The sequence below is a fragment of the Anabrus simplex genome, chromosome 3, assembly GCF_040414725.1.
Source record: "Anabrus simplex isolate iqAnaSimp1 chromosome 3, ASM4041472v1, whole genome shotgun sequence".
NCBI lineage: Eukaryota > Metazoa > Arthropoda > Insecta > Orthoptera > Tettigoniidae > Anabrus > Anabrus simplex.
This window is the reverse complement of record NC_090267.1, coordinates 319,868,058-319,888,969: the sequence shown is the minus strand read 5'-3', so window position 1 is coordinate 319,888,969 and position 20,912 is coordinate 319,868,058. Positions and strand designations below refer to the sequence as shown.

Sequence of the window (20,912 nt, the reverse complement as noted above, 5' to 3'; positions counted from 1 at the left end):
AATACAATTCCTACAAGTAGACATTATAAAAGTACCCGGGCAGTGCAGGAGCAATTTAATATCAATACCCATTATCTCACCTACGTATAAGGAATGCTGTGGAGGAGCATGGGCTCTCTTCCTCTTCTTCTTCTTCTTCTACTACTACTACTACTAGTAATTGTAACATTCGTGAACATCTACTGGAATTTGAATTCCCACCTCACCAGTGACACCAGTGGAATCTATCCGTGACTAACTAAACGTTCCATAGCAATGCAGTTTTGTGAATATTTACTGGGTGTCTCTACTGATGGTTCCTAGTGCCACCTATTGTACAGAAGTGTAATTAACTTGATTGAGAATGTTTATGTTTTGAGGCTTGGTAACCTGTTCTCTCTTCATTGTTTTTGACTTATTTTGCAGTTGTCACCGCTGTCTGGAACCTTGATTTACCAACCAAATTTCTGTCTGACGACGTAAACATCCACCAAACAGACGGGTGAATTACGTCATTGTTCTTGAACTATCAGCAAGCCTCCCTGTATATTTTGTGAGTTTTGGATTTGATGTGTCAGTGTACAGTGCTACATTAACGGTAAAGGTTTCCTTTTCAGGAGCCGTTGCTGAGGTTGGGGGCTGACATAAGGTAAAGCAGGACTTTATCTAACTATGTGACGCTTAGTTACGTGTGGTAAAGGAAAGATTACAGGGCTTCCCTTTAACATGTAACAGTTAGGTCAATCTGCGTTTCCTGGGGAGTCTACGGACATAATTTAATCATCTATGGAACGAAATGGGAGACTTCCTTCCCTGATTGTACATTTTTTAAGCTTATAAGCTTTCCTGTTGTTTATTCTTGTGCATTCTGTTGTCACTGCTTTAGAAAAGATTATCACGTAAAAAAAAAGATATAAATTTAGTTCATTTTGTTGTCAAAATTCAATCTTTGGTTCTAGCTTCGTCCAGCCATTTACCCCTCACGCTCTTTACCTCTTTGCTCCATGGAGATCACCGTGTCAATAACAATAATAATATACAATCAGGGTAGGAAGTCTCCCATTTCGTACCAGACTTAGAGTCGAGATTGGATCAATCGGTCTTATAACATTCAATCATAGGCAGTTTAATGAGGCAATAGCCTTACCACCTTTAGTCGCATAGTAGAGGGAATACATTATTATTATTATTATTATTATTATTATTATTATTATTATTATTATTATTATTATTATTATTATTATTATTATTATTATTGTTTAGCGTTCAGTGGGCCAGATTTCTATCCCATATGATTTCTTTTATATGCTCACATATCTACCGACAAGAGACTATCATATTTGAATACCCTCGAATTCCACCGAACTGTGTCGGGATCGAACCCGCCAACTTGGACTCACGAAGCTAACATTTCTACTATCAAAGCCATTGAGAGGAGCAAGAATAATAATAATTCTGACAACTCAAAGTCACTTTCCTGTTCCAGTATACTTCCCACTCTTGATTATCATGCACTGTTTGCAGACGGTGTCTATAGTTGGGTGTATTATTATTATTATTATTATTATTATTATTATTATTATTATTATTATCATTTTTAAACGATTTTTCCTTCACTTACGTCATACATTTCACCTCTTCCTTTACCTTAGATCTGATCTATAACGATATAGTTCAGTATGCTATACAGAAAAGGGAGAAATAAAAGCTAATTTTAGCTTGAAGGTTAAAGTCCAAGTCCGCCTCATTGGTATGGTTTATAAATGCAAATGACAATTTGCCGTAAAATGATCAAAACGAGAACAACGGACAATATGCCTCACTTGAAACCTGCCAAAACAGAACTGTAATGACCATTATTGCAGCTGACGTCGTTGAAACTACTTTAGCGTAGGCCTGATATTTTAACGATCACTGCATATGACGGGAACATAAAATGCTGTCCACACTTCAGATAAATACGCAAAAAATAGACAGCTGGTGGAGTATACTCCTCAATGACACGTTCCCAATTATGCTTTTCGCTATTGTTTCTACCTGAGAAAATCGCAATGCGAGTGATTAGTATGTACATGCGAATTGTGTGAATTCGTATTTTATAGCTTCAGACGGTCCTTTCCCTTGAAAATATACTTCAGTATCTGACCAACTGACAGGCTACATCCCAAGATTATTAAATTTACACAATATTAAACGCGACAGGATGAAAACGAATGTTGGTGTGCAGTTTCCAAAGAATAAACCACCGAGCTCGATAGCTGCAGTCGCTTAAGTGCGGCCAGCATCCAGTATTCGGGAGATAGTAGGTTCGAACCCCACTATCGGCAGCTCTGAAGATGGTTTTCCGTTGTTTCCCATTTTCACACCAAGCAAATGCTGGGGCTGTACCTTAATTAAGGCCACGGCCGCTTCCTTCCCACTCCCAGCCATTTCCTGTCCCATCGTCGCCATAAGACCTATCTGTGTCGGTGCGACGTAAAGCAAGTAGCAAACAAAAGAACAAACCATATATTAATCACTGAGTTGGTGTAGTGCGTGGTTCTGACCGTGTAGCTGTTAACGTTTATTCGGGTGATGGAGGCTCGAACCCCATTATCGACATTCCTAAAGATGTCTTTCCATGGTTTTCAATTTTATACCAGGCGAATACGGCAGCTGCACCTCATTAAAGGTCTAGATCACTTCCTCCCCGGTCATGTCCTTTTCCTAACCCATGATCGGCTAAACTCCTGTCTTATTGGTGTGACGTTAAACCACTAGCCAGAAAGGTATTTTAATGTCAATTTGATTTAGAATAATATAATAAAATCTAATAGGGAATTAATAAAAAGGAAATATAACTATATTCAATATGAGAATTAATTCCTTCTTCTGCGCATGCATAACATTCATTTCTATACCTGTTCAACTTTGATGTCGCCAACTTCATTAAACGGCTTAGAGCAGGTGAGTTTGCCGGTATGGGTGGTGTCATGAATTAACAGATCAAAGACTTCCAGAGTCGATACTGAGTGAATCACTTTAAAAAGTTGATATATTCAGTCTGAAAAAGGTTCCTCAGAATTGGCTTCACGCCAAAATTGTGGCATCGTGAAATCAGGTAAGACACTAGGCTAACAAAAGAATTTCAGAACAGTCTCCCTTTTGAATCACCTTTTCAAGTTGTTCAAACGACTTTGGATAGTCCCTTCGGTAGAGATTAAATTAGGCTTTAGGCTGTTTTAAGACAAGGACGATCATGCACTAACCAAATCCTAAACCTGATCCTGAATATATTCAGGATGCATTTCAGAAATGACTTGCAAGTGGCGCTTATAATTTTATAGATTAGACTTCTGCTTATGCTGTCAACCATCGACTCTATGCACAAAAGCTGTTTAAAGTGGCGAAGTATTTAAAAATCGCTAAAACCATTCAATGTCTCATGCAGAACAGAAGAGTCTAAGTGGATCTTAGAGTTAATGAAAAATCGTTGGAGGGATAAAATGGCCTCCCTTGCGCCAATTCTTTTCAATGTATACACGAACGATAACCCCATCCGTGGCGATGCATAGACCATTTGTTATTGATAATCTTGGTCTTGGAGCACAGTCCTGGTCGTTTGAGGTCATATAATCCCGGCTGCAGACTTGTTTCAGCGATCTATTCAGGTATTGCAAGGATAACTTGTATGTTGTATGTTGGGTGTTCAGCCCGAAGGCTGGTTTGATCCTCTGCAACTCCGCCAACAGCTGCCATAAATAGCCTAGGCGTCACTGAAGAGGCGTACTAGGGAAATGAGGCGTGAGGTAGTTTCCCGTTGCTTTCCTCACCGAGCCAGCCGCTGCTATTACATATCAGTCTGCCAAGCCCACTGAAATGCATGCACCAACCGCCCCTATGAGCGATATTTTTACACCATTCATAACAGGGACTGGTTGCATAAGGAATGGTATTACTAGCCTCACTCATACCTCAGTCACTTTCATATTGTCAAGGTGAGACTGAGACAGGTCAATGAAAGTAAAAAATTTGATATAGCCCATACCAGAAGACATAGTGCACTGTAAACCCTACATCTCGCCAGCAAAGGCATAAGGATAACTTTTCAAAACCAATTCCTAGCAAAACACAGGTCACGTCTTTGCAACCGTGCTGCAAATCGAGGGCGAATCAAAACTTAAGTTACACTTCCAATTTATGGCCATTTATGAAACCACCTGCACCGGGCGAGTTGGCCGTGCTCGTAGAGGCGCGCGGCTGTGAGCTTGCATCCGGGAGATAGTAGGTTCGAATCCCACTATCGGCAGCCCTGAAGATGGTTTTCCGTGGTTTCCCATTTTCACACCAGGCAAATGCTGGGGCTGTACCTTAATTAAGGCCACGGCCGCTTCCTTCCAACTCCTAGGCCTTTCCTCTCCCATCGTCGCCATAAGACCTATCTGTGTCGGTGCGACGTAAAGCCCCTAGCAAAAAAAGAAACCACCTGCACGTAGGCAACACGGCTATCAACATACAGTGTACTGTAGGTTCACTTTTCCACATAGTCCCATTCTCGGAAATGTCAAACAACTTTTCGATTCCGGATGCGTAGAAATCACCTCCAGATCTCTGTAACCACCTGGACACAGCTGCTTTCACCTCCTCATCGTTTCGGAATCGTCACCCACCGAGATCCTTTTTCAGCTTACCGAACACATGATAATAGCATGGCGCTAAGTGTGGACTGTATGGAATATGTTGCCAACCTCCCACTTGAATCGCTGCAGCATTTCGGACGTTTGGTGGGCCGTGTGAGGTGTTGGGTTATCATGCAGCAAAATTCCACTGGCGTTCAATTTTCCCTGCCGTTTTTCTTAAATTGCCTTACACAACCGGTTCAACGTTTTACAGAACGAAGCCGAGTTAATTTTCATGCCTTTCGGCATAAATTCCACGTGCACCACACCCTCCATGTCAAAGAACACGGTTGCCATTACCTTGCATGGTGAAGGCTGGACCTTGGCCTTCTTCTATGGTGGTGATGTGGTGTGCACCCATTCCATCGATGTTCTCTTTGTTTCGGGCTGAAGTGGTGGACCCACGTTTCATCCCCTGTGATGATTCGCCACAGAAACTTGTTGTGACCGGGCGAGTTGGCCGTGCGCGTAGAGGCGCGCGGCTGTGAGCTTGCATTCGGGAGATAGTAGGTTCGAATCCCACTATCGGCAGCCCTGAAGATGGTTTTCCGTGGTTTCCCATTTTCACACCAGGAAAATGCTGGGGCTGTACCTTAATTAAGGCCATGGCCGCTTCCTTCCAACTCCTAGGCCTTTCCTATCCCATCGTCGCCATAAGACCTATCTGTGTCGGTGCGACGTAAAGCCCCTAGCAAAAAAAAAAATTGTTGTGCCCCAGCTCCAAGAAAATACCGTTACAAAAATGCCAGTGACGATTAGAAACGTTGTTCGTTGTGAACATCGGTGAGAAAACCATCGGTGAGAAAACCATCGGTGAGAAAACTATCGGTGAGAAAACCATCGGTGAGGAAACCATCGGTGAGAAGACGTGGTACCCATCTCTAACACATTTCATGAAATCCAAGATGCTGGTGAACAATAGAGAACACACTGCTATATAGGAAATTATATTTATTTTCATGCCATGTCAAAATTGAATTTTCCCGTACATAAAAGATTAAGTAAATGACATTTTACGGTATGTTAGCTACTTTCCGGACACTTTTATTAGAATACGTCTCACCGAGCTCTATAGCTGCAGTCGCTTAAATGCGGCCAGTATCCAGTATTTGGGAGATAGTAGGTTCGAACCCCACTGTCGACAGCCCTGAAGAGGGTTTTCCGTGGTTTCGCATTTTCACACCAGGCAAATGCTGAGGCTGTACCTTAATTATTGCCACGGCCACTTGCTTCACAGTCCTAGCCCTTTGCTGTCCCCTCATCGCCATAAGACATATATCTATGTCGGTGCGACGTAAAGTCAATAGCAAAAAAAAAAAAAATCGTCTGTGGTTGAATTCCACTTCACACTAGCGTAAACATGAATAGTCAGAAAGATTATGAATCAACGAACACCAAACTTAACCGCATTGAATTGTTTTTCCGCCTGATTACAGCACTGTGGTCCCGTACCATATCTACATGAAAGATGTCGTCTCTGCATTCCCAGCTATTGTCTATGTTAACCTATTTCCGACATACAAATATCGTATATGTTGCAGTATATCATAAAGTTCATATTACTTTAATTAATCCAGGATTGGGGGACCATGTTTACGACCCTGATAGCTTTGTGGAATATTCACAGCTTCAAATAATAATAATTTTGATGTTTTATTATCGCATAACTCCATTTGCACACATCTCATTTTTCATAGCAACTCACACACGACAATACAAAAGGTCACTGCATGAGTCAAACATGGATAAATTGCGTGACGACGCGACGTGTCGATATTATTTATAATTCAATATTGAATTTAAAATAACTAAATTCACCGCAGTATGAAGTATAATATTGTACACAATAGTCACTAAGTTGGAACCTCTTACCTGAAACACCAGTATCCGTGGCTATTCCGTGAATAACTATTACACAACATTTATAATGTACAGGTTTTCGATACTGATAACAGAGATTTGGCATTTCCTGTTTACTCCCTGTGTGGGGGGTGGCACAGACGAAGAATACACCCACGGTATCCCCTGCCTGTCGTAGAAGGCGACTAAAAGGGGTGACCAAGGGATGATCAAATTAGAACCATGAGACTACTTGTAAGATTCACCATCACGCGGAGAACAACACTGGTCGCTGTTACTTGTGACTAGTACCACAATGTTAGGTACTCAACAGGTTTATGATTACTAGCAATAGTGGGTGCGTCACTATGGGTTTACAGTATCCGTGATTAGTACCACTATATGTGGAACACCACGGGCTTACTTTGCCTGTGATTAATATTACTGTGAGAAACACCACGGGTGTGGGCATTGCCTGTGATTAGTACCCACCGTGTGAGGAACACCACGGGATAGTACGAGTCCCTATGATTAATACACCTATGTGAGAAATGCCATGGGTTACGTGTGGCACCATTATGTGTGAAACACCGTAGGTGTACGTTACCTGTGCGACGTAAAGTATTTGTGAGTAGTACCATAACGTTTGGAACACCGTGAGTCTACGCTACTCTTGATTAGTACCGCAACTTGAAAAATACCATTGTTCTACTTTGTTAGCGATAGGTACCATTATGAGGGGCCGATGACCTGGAGTTTGGACCCCTTTGGACAACAAGAATCAATGACTCAGAATTGTGCTTTGTAAGCAGTCTCTCGGTCACTATATACCATTTTTTTTAAATATCGTTCCTGGGAAGGTGAGGCATTGCGGGTCGGATCCACTGATTGTTCTAATTTCATATCCATTGTTCATCGCCATATTTTTGAATTCTTGCCAGTGGATCGATTTTGGAATTATTTTTAACTTTCAGTATTGTGAGTTGGCTCCGCTGATTATTTTAAATTCATATATCCTTTCATTCTTCATCATCACGTTTTAAATTGTAGTGAGTGGACGAATTTTGGACTTCAAAATTGTCGTTGCATTTCGTCTTATTTCGCACCATTAGGGGCCGATGACCTAGATGTTAGGCCCCTTTAAACAACCAGCATTATCATCCCTTACTGTTTTGATCCGCATAAAATTGATACGCAAATATACGCTTATCAAATAATAGACAGACGGACGGACGGACGGACGGACGGACGGACGGACAGACAGACCTTCAACTAAATCTACTTCCGATTTATATATAGGCCTACCTAATTGGAAATAAAGAAATACCACTGTAGTTTGTACTTGCGTAGGTAGATGCATTATTCCCAACACAGCTTATTCTTGAATGTTACATACTGTAGGTGTTAGGCAGAAAAGTATTCTTCCTCCTCCTCTTCTTAATCTGTTTACTCTCCAGGATCGGCTTTTCCCTCGGACTCAGCGAGGGATCCCACCTCTACCGCCTCAAGGGCAGTGTCCTGGAGTTTCAGACTCTGGGTCGGGGGATACAACTGGGGAGAATAACCAGTACCTCGCCCAGGCAGCCTCATCTGCTATGCTGAACAGGGGCCTTGTGGCGGGATGGGAAGATTGGAAGGGAGAGACAAGGAAGAGGGAAGGAAGCGGCCGTGGCCTTAAGTTAGGTACCATCCCGGCATTTGCCTGGAGGAGAAGTGGGGAAACCACGGAAAACCACTTCCAGGATGGCTGAGGTGGGAATCGAACCCACCTCTACTGAGTTGACATCCCGAGGCCGAATGGACCCCGTTCCAGCGTCGTACCAGTTTTCAAATTTCGTGGCACAGCCGGGAATCGAATCCGGACCTCCGGGGGTGGCAGCTAATTACGCTAACCACTACGCCACAGAGGCGGTCGGCAGAAAAATATTAATTATTAAAATTGATATTTATTAATTTATTATTGATTGCTAATTTATTAATTTCGTAAATGATTTATTAACCCTTTCCACAGCAGTGTAAAGAACTACCTTCATCGCAGTTTTGAGATTAACCCTTCTTGGCAAGATGGAGTAAAATTAGTATGGTGTTATTGAAGATCTTATTCTTACTAGCGTTCAGTATCACAATAACACATATCTATTCTCTACAAAGGTGACATAGGAAAACTGCTAGGGCTGGAAGTGAATGGCCGTGGTTCGAAGCCTCCATCTCCCAAATATAAGCTTACAGCTACACTACCCGTATTGTATACTCAACACTCTCGGTGATGTTCGAGAACTGGAAACTTATGTTACCAACGTTTACTTTCTTTCCCACTCGTCGAAAACTCGGAGTACCGGAAACGAAACTATAATATATTCAGTGCAAAAGAAGCTGAAGAGACACGTACGGAAAGAGCGGAGCCAAGTTCAGTCCCGTGAGGAATTTAACGACAGCATTTGAGAGTTAAGAACAAAGTTACAAATCTGAAGACCTGCAAGTTAAACGTGGTGTTATTCAGGGCATGAAAGGGGCACGACTTTCGAGAAATACTCCTAAGTCGTTAACTACTGTTGTTGTTGTTGTTGTTGTTGTTAGTCGTTTAGTCGCTTTCGACTCTCCGTGACCCCATAGACCAAAGTGCGCCATTTCTTCCTGTCGTATACAATTTTCCGAAGTCTTTCTAAATTGAGAGCCGTGGCTTCCTTGATGTCATCAATCCACCTCATCCGTTGTCGCCCTCTTCTCCTGTTACCATCAGTCTTCCCCAGCATTAAGGTCTTTTCCAGTGAATCATGTTTTCTCATGATATGACCGAAGTACTTTAGTTTTTGCCTGAGTATTTGACCTTCCAGTGAACAGCCTGGGTTGATTTCCTGTAATATGGACTTATTAGATCTCTTCGCAGTCCACGGAACTCTAAGGAGTTTTCTCCAACACCATAGTTCAAATGCATCTATTCTTCGGCGCTCAGCCTTTCTTACTGTCCAGGTTTCGCTTCCGTACATTGCTACTGGGAAGACCATAGCCTTCACTATACGAATCTTCGTTCTTAAAGTTACGTCTCTACTCTTGAATACGTTATCAAGGTTGGCCATTGCCTTCCTCCCAAGGAGCAAGCGTCTCTTAATTTCATGGCTGCAATCGCCATCAGCAGTTATTTTGGAGCCCAAGTAGATGAAACTAGGAACAACCTCCATTGTTTCACCATTTATATGCCAGGAGGTGATAGGTTTAGTTGCCATGATCTTTGTTTTCTTAACATTCAACCTTAGTCCAGCTTTTGCACTTTCTTCTTTCACCTTCATTAGTAGATACTTAAGTTGTTCTTCACTTTCTGCCAACAGGGTGGTGTCATCAGCATATCTAAGGTTATTTATATGTATCCCACCAATTTTAGCTCCAGTTTCTGTTTCATCTAATTTGGCATTCCTCATCACATACTCTGCATATAATTTGAATAAGTAAGGTGACAATATGCAGCCTTGACGTACACCTTTCTCAATCTTGACCCATTCAGTTGTTCCATATAGGGTTCTCACCGTAGCTTCCTGATCAGAGTAGAGATTTCTCATAAGGCAAATAAGATGATCTGGTACTCCCATAGTCTTGAGTACTTGCCACAATTTATTGTGGTCGACACAGTCAAAGGCTTGAGCATAGTCAATAAAGCATAAGTATAGGTCTTTCTGGAATTCTCTTGCTTTCTCCATAATCCAGCGAATATTAGCAATTTGATCTCTGGTTCCTCTGCCTTTGCGGAAACCGGCTTGTTCTTCAGGTAGTTCTCGATCTACATACTGCCGAAGCCTATTTTGCAGGATCTTGAGCATAACCTTACTAGCATGCGATATAAGTGCGATTGTTCGGTAGTTTGAACATTCTTTAGCGCTGCCCTTCTTTGGAATTGGGATGAACACTGAGTTTTTCCAATCTTTTGGCCACTGCTGGGTTTTCCATATTTGCTGACATATTGAATGTAGCACTTTCACAGCATCCTCTCCTAGGATTTTGAACAGTTCTGCAGGGATTCCATCATAACCACTTGCCTTATTGTTTGCAATACTCTCTAGGGCCCACTTGACCTCACTTTCTAAGATATCTGGTTCTGGCTCTGACAACAGAGTAACTTCATCATCAGGAGTATTCCCATCTTTCCTATACAAATTGCCTACATATTCCCTCCACCTTTCTTTAATCTCCTCTGCTTCAGTAAGATCTTTTCCATTTTTATCTTTTATCATTCCAATCTTAGCCTGGAATTTCCCTCTGATGTCTCCAATTCTTATGTAAAGATCTCTTGTCTTACCCAGTCTGTTATTTTCCTCAACTTCCTTGCACTGTTCATTCAAAAAGGCATTCTTATCTCTTCTAGCTAGTTTCTGAAACTCTGCATTTAATTTAGACATTTTCGATCTTTCCCCTTTGATTTTTGCATTCCTTCTTTCTTCTGCTATTTGTAGTGCTTCACCCGATAACCATGTGGCCTTCTTCTTGTTCTTTTTCTTGGGAATATGCTTTTCCGCTGTCTCCTTAACAACACAACGTACTTCTGACCATAGCTCTTCTGGAACTCTATCTCTTAAATCTAATCCATTAAATCTGTTTCTAACCTCTACTGTATATTCAAGAGGTATGCTATTTAGGTCATATCTGCTTGATGGTTTAGCTCTGTCAATCCTCTTTAATTTGAGCCGGAATTTGGAAATTAAGAGCTCGTGATCTGATCCACAATCAGCCCCAGGCCTTGTTTTGGATGACTGTACAGCACTCCTCCACCTTTGACTACAGAGTATGTAGTCGATCTGATTCCGACATTTACCATCTGGCGAGGTCCAGGTGTATAGGCGTCGTTTGGGCAATTGAAACAGGGTGTTGGTAATGACCAGTGAGTTGTCTTGACAGAATTCTAGGAGTCTCTGTCCAGCTTCATTTGTTGTGCCAAGGCCAAATTTTCCCGTTACTCAATCTACAGTTTGATTTCCTACTTTGGCATTCCAGTCGCCAATAATGAAGACGACATCCTTCTTTGGTGTTAACTGTAGCAATTCTCGTAAGTCTTCATAAAACTGGTCAATATCTTCCTCTTCAGCTTCAGTGGTTGGTGCGTAAATTTGTATGACTGTGATGTTAAAAGGTTGGCCTTGAAAACGTACAGACATCATTCTATCAGTTTTAAAATTGCACCCCATTATAGTTTTACGCACCCTGTTGCTAACTATGAGGGCAACTCCATTTTTCTTTTGGTTTTCATGTCCAGAATAGTATACCATGTACTCATCTGTAGCAAATTCACCAATACCAATCCATCTCACTTCGCTTATTCCCAGTATATCGATGCCCAGTCTCTTCATTTCTCGTTTGACTATATCCAGCTTTCCTTGATACATGGATCTTACATTCCAAGTTCCTAAACAGTACTGTTCCTTGCAGCATCGCACATTTCTTGAGGCTTCTCTCAACGTAGTTCCCCCCGGAGATCCGACTGGGGAACTTGAAACTCCGGAATATTTTGAATTGAGCAAAGCCATGGGGTTTTCTTGGGAAAATTACAGTGGTGGTTTCCCGTTGCCTTCCACTGTCCTCCACTCCTGTTGGCTCACTGACCCAGTTTCCCGCTGGGGTTGTAAACCCAACCTTCCACTGGGTTGCTCAGCTTAACAGGGGCACCACGCGTAGGTAGGATTTGGAGAATTGAGGTGTGAGAGGCTAAGTGAACTCTCTTGGTGAGTTCATATATTCGCATCACACCCCCGTTTCTAGCCAGAGTCTCAAGATGTTCGTAGAGACTCCCCCAGGTCGTTTCCTGTACTACTGTACATTACAGTAATTTTCCCTAAGTGCTCACGTATTGAATGGCATAAACTGGTAAGGTGGTGTTCGGGTAGGTGAGAAATGAGGAGACGAGTTTCCACTATTTCCATGTCCTTACTCTAATGCAATACCAAAACCATCAAAACTAAAACCGTTCTCCTTGAAAGAAGTGAAATGTGAACATTATGGTATAAACGTTATGTTAGCTATATACAAACAACCGGAAACAACGGACAAGCGGCACTCCTCGAGAAATTGAGTACAATACTATTTACGAAGTACCATTACAATTTCCAGTCAATTCCGCATGAATCATCGACATCACAAAAGCCTTCAGGTACTCTAGATGATCTCTTCGTACACTTTTATATTTCCCACAAACCGACTGAGTGTTCCAGCCTCATTAATCACACCTTACTTCATTGCTGGCACCCGCTATACGCCCACCAGCATCATCCAAAGTACAGTTGAATTCCAACAAACGGCTCGACTCGCTCCTGGTCAATACATGCGGAATTTTGAAGTAAAAAGTACGTTTCAGAGGTTAGGATTCCAAGAAAAACTAGAGATCCCGTGTTGAATGATTACGATATCAAGAGTTGTATGGAATGACAAGTTCGCTTCCTTGTTTGATTTTGAACCCCCAAAACTTGGCTGAGTAAATTTTGTTTGGACACCCTCAAACATAATGAGTACGTCGACATACACAAGGGCGCGATCAGAACTGGGAAAATTGTGAATAATCCTAGCAATCGTGGTCAACAAGTGACTTGCTAAACCATACAAATTATTCAATACTTTAATAATCGTAATCTGGAAATCCAGCTTATTACTTTTTCGATATATATATATATATATATGGTTTTCATGAAATCTGATGTGAATAAACCAGTTTTTCAATGACATTTTCTTCGTTAGGAAGAAATATCAAAATTCAGTTCTTGTATTACGTGCTTGCTACCACAGTAAATAATTACTTTCTACTATTAACAGGATATAACAGATGGTTTTTGTTCTAAAAGTTCTATGATGTCCCAAAACAATGCATACTGATAAGAGAGAGTCCAGAAATAAGATTAAAATGTCCATATAGTCATCAGTTTTGTCCCACTCACTAGCATCCATTACCTCTCAGCCGGGGCTTTCTTGAACATCCTCAGTCAGTCTCAGCCATTTTTGAGCATGTTATGAAAACAGAACTAATTCCAGCACTATTTACTGACTGACTGACTGACTTTCCCACCCACATAAAACAATAGCATTAATGCTACAAATAAATGTCATCGGACGTTCTAATTTTTGTCAGCCCACGGAATATTCTTGTCGGAGATACACATCCACATCAAAGAATAGGAATAACACAACAATGGACTGTCACTTGAGGCTCGCATTTTCTTCAACCTACAGAGCGTCCATCAAAAGCAATGTCACAATTGTTTGAAATAAATGAACCAACCACATGAGAGTTACGACCACGAACGATCACTGGGGTCAATGACTGATACCCTAGTTAGTTACACATTTTTAATAAGGGCTATGGTCACTTCCAAACTAAGAAAAGAACAGATCTTGCGAATATGAAGACTTACATAATTGATTTTGTGGGTAAGTAATCGCGCTAGGAGTGACAGGCAGATTCCAAGATTGCAATAGAGAAAACAGACAACAGAACGTCGTTCGCGATCTCTGGTGGCGAGTTTAAAGGTTGCTGGCGGCGCTATTATCAATTTGAACACGTAAAAACGGGGAGTAATTATTCACGTCAGTACTGAGAACGTGAGTGCAGAGAACCGTGACATTGGCTGCAACGATGCCAAAGCGGATTGGCCCTTACTGGAAGGGATGCATAACAGTCCTTTTCGATGCTAAATAATGCTATTCTGCAATCCAAGGAATATGCAAGAAGCGTGATTTCTTGATATCAAAGAACCGTATCAGTGCTGTCTTGAATAAAAGAATGCAAAGGCCGACTGGGCTTAATTCCACGGGATTGGGGGGGGGGGGGGCTGGAGGTGGAGGTGGAGAACGGGTAAATCCACGACCAGCCACCATCCGTACACCAGAAGTGGTGAGGACAGTGAAGGCCCTTGTTTGAGGTGGTAACCCCACCTCCCAAAGGATTATCTCACGTAAGTGGGGGATGCCTAGTTCAACAGTTAACATGATAATCAACAAAGACCTACAATATGAAAAGCAGCATAAGCGCCGAGTTCACAAGCTGTTGTCTCATCACATTTCGGAACGTCCCACTAACGCAAGAAAGCTGTATGAGGGCTATCTGGGAGGGGAGAGATGGAAAAATGTGGTGACATTAGACGAATTATATGTGTACCTTAGTGAATGTAAAAAAATCGCGCTCGACTTACTACCACCCTAGAGACAAAATAAATTATCAAAGATTGTATAAAGAAAGCCAGGAAAGTTTTTCAAGGAGTTTCATGGTCATTGATGGATACTGCTACTCTGGCAAGTTAACTATTCACTGTGTCGCTAATAATGTGAAGGTAAATTCTATATACTACCTGCAAGAGGTTTTAACACCCATTTAAAACACAGATATCCTAGCACTGTATGGGAGGGCGAAAAATCAGTTAGGGGTGCATCAAGACAAAGCATCCTGCCACACCTCTCGTTCGACTCATCTGTTCTTAGGGAGAATGGAGATGGAAACTGCGATCCGTGCAATTTCTTTTACTGACATTCCGATAAAGGAATCCGATGGGATACACATGGACTTCATTGCACTTGGACACCTAAAAGAGCCTAAGGAAATAGACGTCCACGCACTATCAGTGGCTTCTGGAAAGCCTGTCAGGAGGAGTGGAATAAGATGGACATGCTAGCTCTGCAGACTGCTGAAATGTAAATTACACAATGATATCATCGAGTGGGTCCCAGTCAGGTGTGAGCCAAGCGCGCAAGAACAGCCCCTCTGCCACCACTACGGTCGTCTCAATCCGTCAGTGGACAGTGTCAACTGAGTGCTGTTAGTGCTGTGTGTGTATGAGTGCGGGACAGTGCAGCTGAATGACGAGAAACAATGAACGAAGATCGCCGTGACTACACGAACTGTGTATCGCGTACAGAATTGTAAGACTGTGCTGCATGCGCGCAAACTGTGAACTACCCTAGGATCTGAGTTGTAGTTATACAAGGACGTGTGGTGTGTTTGTTTAGTTGTAAGCGATAAACTGAGTAACTAGTACTACTGAGTTATCGAGAGCAGTGTGAGAGCGCTAACTGGTCAAATTGTGTGCCTGTATAGGTGTGTAACCATTTGTTAGTCAGTAAATCAGAGTAAACGCTACCAGTTGGGTGTTTGTTTACCACCCGCCTACATGCTACATTAATGTTCATCCCCAGCATTGGCCTGGTGTGAAAAAAGGAAATCACGTAAAATCATCTTCAGGGATGCAGCCAAGTGTGGTTCAAATACACCATCCCTTGAATTCAAGATAACACATCTCAAGATATATCTTATCAAGAAGACTCTTCCTCTGCACAAATTTAATCAAATCGCTGTCGTCTTACCAACTTTCAATATCTCTTCATTTGTTTTTTGCTGTACCCAACTTCCCTTTAATATTATTCCCTAAGACCAAATTTCAAAGGCTCTTACTTTCCTATCTTATTTCTTTCTTTCCATACTAGCCGTCCAAGTTTCACTTCCAAACAATGTCCCACTGCGCACAAAAAATTCTCAGAAATATATTTATAACGTGTACTTGTACAGTATGTCTCAGAAAGCAAAGTCATCTCCGTACAGGCCATGAAGGCCCCTTGGAGGGGTGGAAGGTAAAGGCTTCCACTATCCGTAACCTCGGCACTAGATGAGTTAGAGTGGTTAGCTCTACACCCGGCCGTATTTGCCCCCAGGAAATAACCTGGTACTCATTTTTGGTGTAGGCTGAGTGAACCTCAGGGCCATGTGCACCTCCGGAATTGGAAATCTCGTTTCTTAAATTTCCTCTTATAGGAATAACATATCTATCTTGGGCAAGTCGATTTTCTACATCCTCTCAACTTCTGCCATCATAGTAATTATATTCCATAAAACAGTGCATTCTTGTATGTCAAGCACAAGCCTACGACATATTCCTGAACGGTATTTACACTGTACCGTTCACGTTTCGGGACTAAGTAAACACTTTCCTGCCCACTTCACTGCGGAGTTCTATGTGCTGATAGAGCGCGATTCTTGCTTATTGTATCAATTCGTATCTAGCGTGATAAAGGATATAATATACAATAGGATTAATATATTTGAAAACATCATTGCTGAAACTATTACCAGTGAGTAACTATTTACACTCTAGGCCTGTATGTATATGTAATGTTCCTTTGCTGGGGAGACCTAGTGTTCACAGTGTACAATGCCTTCTGCTATAAGCTAGATAAAATGTATTACTTTCATTTACCTGTCTTAGTCTCAGCCTTGGTTTTGACGATATAAAAGTGACTGAGGTATGAGCGATGCTACTAATGCCATTCCTTATGCAGCCAGTCCCTGTTATGAATGGTATGGAATGTCACTCATAAGGTCGGTTGAGGCGTGGACTTAGCAGACTGACACAACAAAGTGCGGGTCGGTAAAGAAAGCAACGGGGAAACTACTTCACTCCCTACCATTTGATTATGGAGCTTTTGAGAACCAAATGAGCCTTCGGCCTGAATACCCAACACAAATATGATATGTACATTAGTAACGAAACCTAAAAATCTCTGCATTGTTGAGATTCCAGACCAACAACGCATAATTATAGCTAGAAGGTAAACCAAGTAGCCTATTTTGTCTAAAACTGGAAATAAGTAAATGAAGGTGATAATAATGATTACAGATAATAATAGGTGGAGATATCGTCAGGAATGTATTCGTAATAAAGAGATATGGTAAGAAAATAGTACATTATAAGAAATCATTGTTAATCGGGTTGAGTGGCTCAGACGATTGAGGCGTTGATCTTCTTGCCCCAACTTGCCAGGTTGGATCCTGGTTCAGCCCGGTGATATCTGAAGACGCTGAAATACGTCAGCCTCGTAGCAGTACATTTACAGGCACGTTAAATAACTCCTACGGGACAAAATTTCGCCACCTCGGCGTCTCCGAAAACCATCAAAAGTAGTCAGTAGGACGTGAAACCAATAATACTATTATAAAAAATCAATCACATATATCAGGGAAGAGTAACTCGCACAAGCATTGTACATAAAAATCGAGAGAATGTAGCTGCGGATAGGATAATTGTCAAGTATAAATGAGAAGAAAAAATGGCATTTAACAACTTAAAAGTAATATTTGAATCACCAGGTGACGTCACAACACAAACTGCACGTGGATGTTACTGTCTGGATCATATCTCTGGTAGAAATCAGGAAGATAAAATAGTCCGTAGTTACAAAGTTTCTGCTCCGAAAACATTAAAAGTAGTTAATGAGACGTAAACCCAATAAAATTATTACAACGTTTCTGGTGAAATTAACATGAGTTGATACAACATTAATGGAAGTTGAAAATCTAAAATAAATGACTTTCTAAGAGTTCAGACCACAAAATAATTTAAAATTTATTGATAAAATTGGTGTACTACTTGTTCCAATACTCATTTTAAAAACACGTTTTCAGTGTTTACTAATCTCATTTGTAATTAAATATTTATCAATTTTTTCAAGTGCTTCTATTAATATCTATGTATTTTTGAAACCAACCAACCAACAAACAAACAAACAAACAAACAAACAAACAAACAAACAAGGAAACAAATAAAGCAGTAGTTTCCACATATTTATAGAGAAACCTTAGTTTTTCATTTTACTAGTAATGTTCTAGAAAGCAAGGCTACCTATGGTGTGGTATATGAATTATAATTAATTGTTTCATTGTGTGAATATTAAGCGCAGTTTCTAGCAATTGAGATTTTCTGTACACATTTCTTTCTTACCAATCCTACAAACACCCGCTCCTACAAAATCTCCTGAATAAGATATTTTCCGCCATGAACATCAGACGTAGTGACAGCAACACTACCTAAACTTAGTAGTCTCTTACCCTACCTAAATTAGTCACACTTAAGTAATATTCGTTCCCGTGGAAAATATTCTAAGTACAAAAATTACAAATTGAATTCAAATCGTAAAGATAATTCTATTTGGTTACAGTGACCTTATAACAAATGCCAAATAAAAATTCAAAATTATTTTTGTAGGTGTTTCAGAGATGTTTAACCTTGGTGAGGTAAGGTGTCCCAACAGCGCTAAAAACCACGGAAATCCAACATTCGTAAATACTGGGTGTTTCCGAACTATGAGGATATCGATCCTGATTACAAATCCGAAGGTTGTGGACACAAGCGTAGATAAGAGCATTGCTCACGACGCCAATCCTGCTCTTGATCAATCATATTAGTAAGGACGTATCTGCACGGCGCGTTATAGATCATTAGGACATGCCCGTACACATGTGCTGTTTTACTGTCCGCCAGTTGCGGCTTTGCACTTCCCCAGCCAAATGAATCGGTCAGAAGGCGGCGTGATAACAGAATGATATCTTCACCGGCTTCGCACTTCACTGGTCGTGTTCATGTCCCGTCCTATATTTATTTATATAATGACTAGTACGTAAGCTTGTCTTCGACAGTCGAAATTACTGTCTATATAGTAACTGGAAATTCTAAACGGACTATTAATATATCTTATGGATAAAAGTTACACATTCCTGGTTTAAAACTTGCTCCAAAATGACAACCTCACTGCACTGAATGAGAAGCATTAACGATTGTCTTCTGTTTGTTATCGCCTTCGATAAGTAAACGCTTCAAACCAGAGAGTAGAAATTGTTTCAGCCATTAGATGACGTTAATATTATTATGTAGAACAAAATGGCAGTCTCACCTCGTTGAATCAGGGACATTTTATCGAGAAAGAACCAAGCACACGAAATTGCATCTTAGCCGAATCATAACTCTACTATAGAAACACCTACAACTAAGCATTCGTGATCAATATTTGTTAAGATATTATTCCTCACATTGTATGGAGTGGGGTGTATCTTCGTAGCGAGTTTTTATCACCGGATGGCCCTCCTAACGTCAGCCTCATCAGAGGAGTTAATGAGATGAAATGAATGACGTGATATATGATAATGGGAAGAGGGAGGGTGAGACCCTATGCCGACACATGAACTAATCCCGTCTAATAGCGGCAAAGGATCTGCTCAAGGCTTTACGTCCCTATCCGACTGACGAATCACAATCTACAGCGCCATATGCTTTCACTCGATATAACCATTGCGAAACGATTTTTAATTTAATCCAGGCTTTTGGCACGCAGTATGGTGATTATAAATTGTGTACTACCACCTCTCCTGCCCTTCCGGCCAACATTCGAAAGGAAAACAAAATTCGCCTTCGGGACTCGAACCGGCTAACCAATGTGTCAGACTATATGCACTTGACGGCATAACGACCGCGACCACGAGGCGAGCTGTGTTTAATGTGCTTTGATATCCGAGAATGAAAATAAAATCATTTCCCGAGAAATGAAAAGAATATCAATAATTTCACTGAATAATAATAATTTCGTGTGGCTATTTCTAGCCGAGTGCAGCCCTTGTAAGGCAGACCCTCCGATGAGGGTGGGCGGCATCTGCCATTTGTAGGTAACTGCGTGTTATTGTGGTGGAGGATAGTGTTATGTGTGGTGTGTGAGTTGCAGGGATGTTGGGGACATCACAAACACCCAGCCCCCGGGCCATTGGAATTAACCAATGAAGGTTAAAATCCCCGACCCGGCCGGGAATCGAACCCGGGACCCTCTGAACCGAAGGCCAGTACGCTGACCATTCAGCCAACGATTCGGACATTTCACTGAATGATAGAACAGTATTTTGCACTAAACACTTCAAATATGGGAACGTCCGTGGCTCAGACGGCAGCGCGTCGGCCTTTCACCGCTGGATACCGTGGTTCAATTCCCGGTCACGCCATGTGAGATTTGTGCTGGACAAATCGGAGGCGAGACAGGTTTTTCTCCGGGTACTCCTGTTTTCCCTGTCATCTTTCATTCGAGCAACGCTCTCCATTCTCATTTCATAGCATCTATCAGTCAATAAATCACTTTGGGAGTGGCGACCCCATCGTACTAATAGCCTATATCTGCTTCATTCATTCCATTCCTGACCCAGTCAATGACTGGAAAACAGGTTGTAGGTTTTCATTTTTCACTTCAAATATGATGATCAACATTTCATTGTTGTAGTAACCCATATCTGGTACCAGTTCTCAAACGTTCTCGTTTTCTCAAAGTATCTGTGGAGAGCAATTGAAGCCAGAATGTGCGCAGTACACGACATCATGCCGGTAGATCTATCTGTGTACCTACGTCATCACGTCGATGAGACAATAACTTCGCTGATGGAAACTTATTTTTATTTGAAAAAGTATAAAAGTCGTGGTCGTGAGACGTTCATTGCATTTGCCTTGTAAAGAAGACATAAAAATCTGTAATTGGTACCAATTTCAGCTGTTGAAACCTTCATGTTTTCCCAGTATCCCTGTGAACGACAGACAGAATTAGGGATTTTATGTAGATAATGTATACGTCCTCAATATTTAAACTGTTTATGTGGATGTTTATTATTAAACCACG

At 41.3% G+C, this 20,912-nt stretch overlaps 1 protein-coding gene and 1 pseudogene across 1 annotated transcript in view; one reads left to right on the top strand and one right to left on the bottom strand.

The window, feature by feature from the left end:
• Positions 1-20,912, top strand: part of LOC136866791 (acetylcholinesterase) — a 565,008-nt gene that overhangs the window by 262,477 nt on the left and 281,619 nt on the right. The window lies entirely within an intron of this gene.
• LOC137499028 (craniofacial development protein 2-like) lies at positions 11,144-12,245 on the bottom strand (annotated as a pseudogene).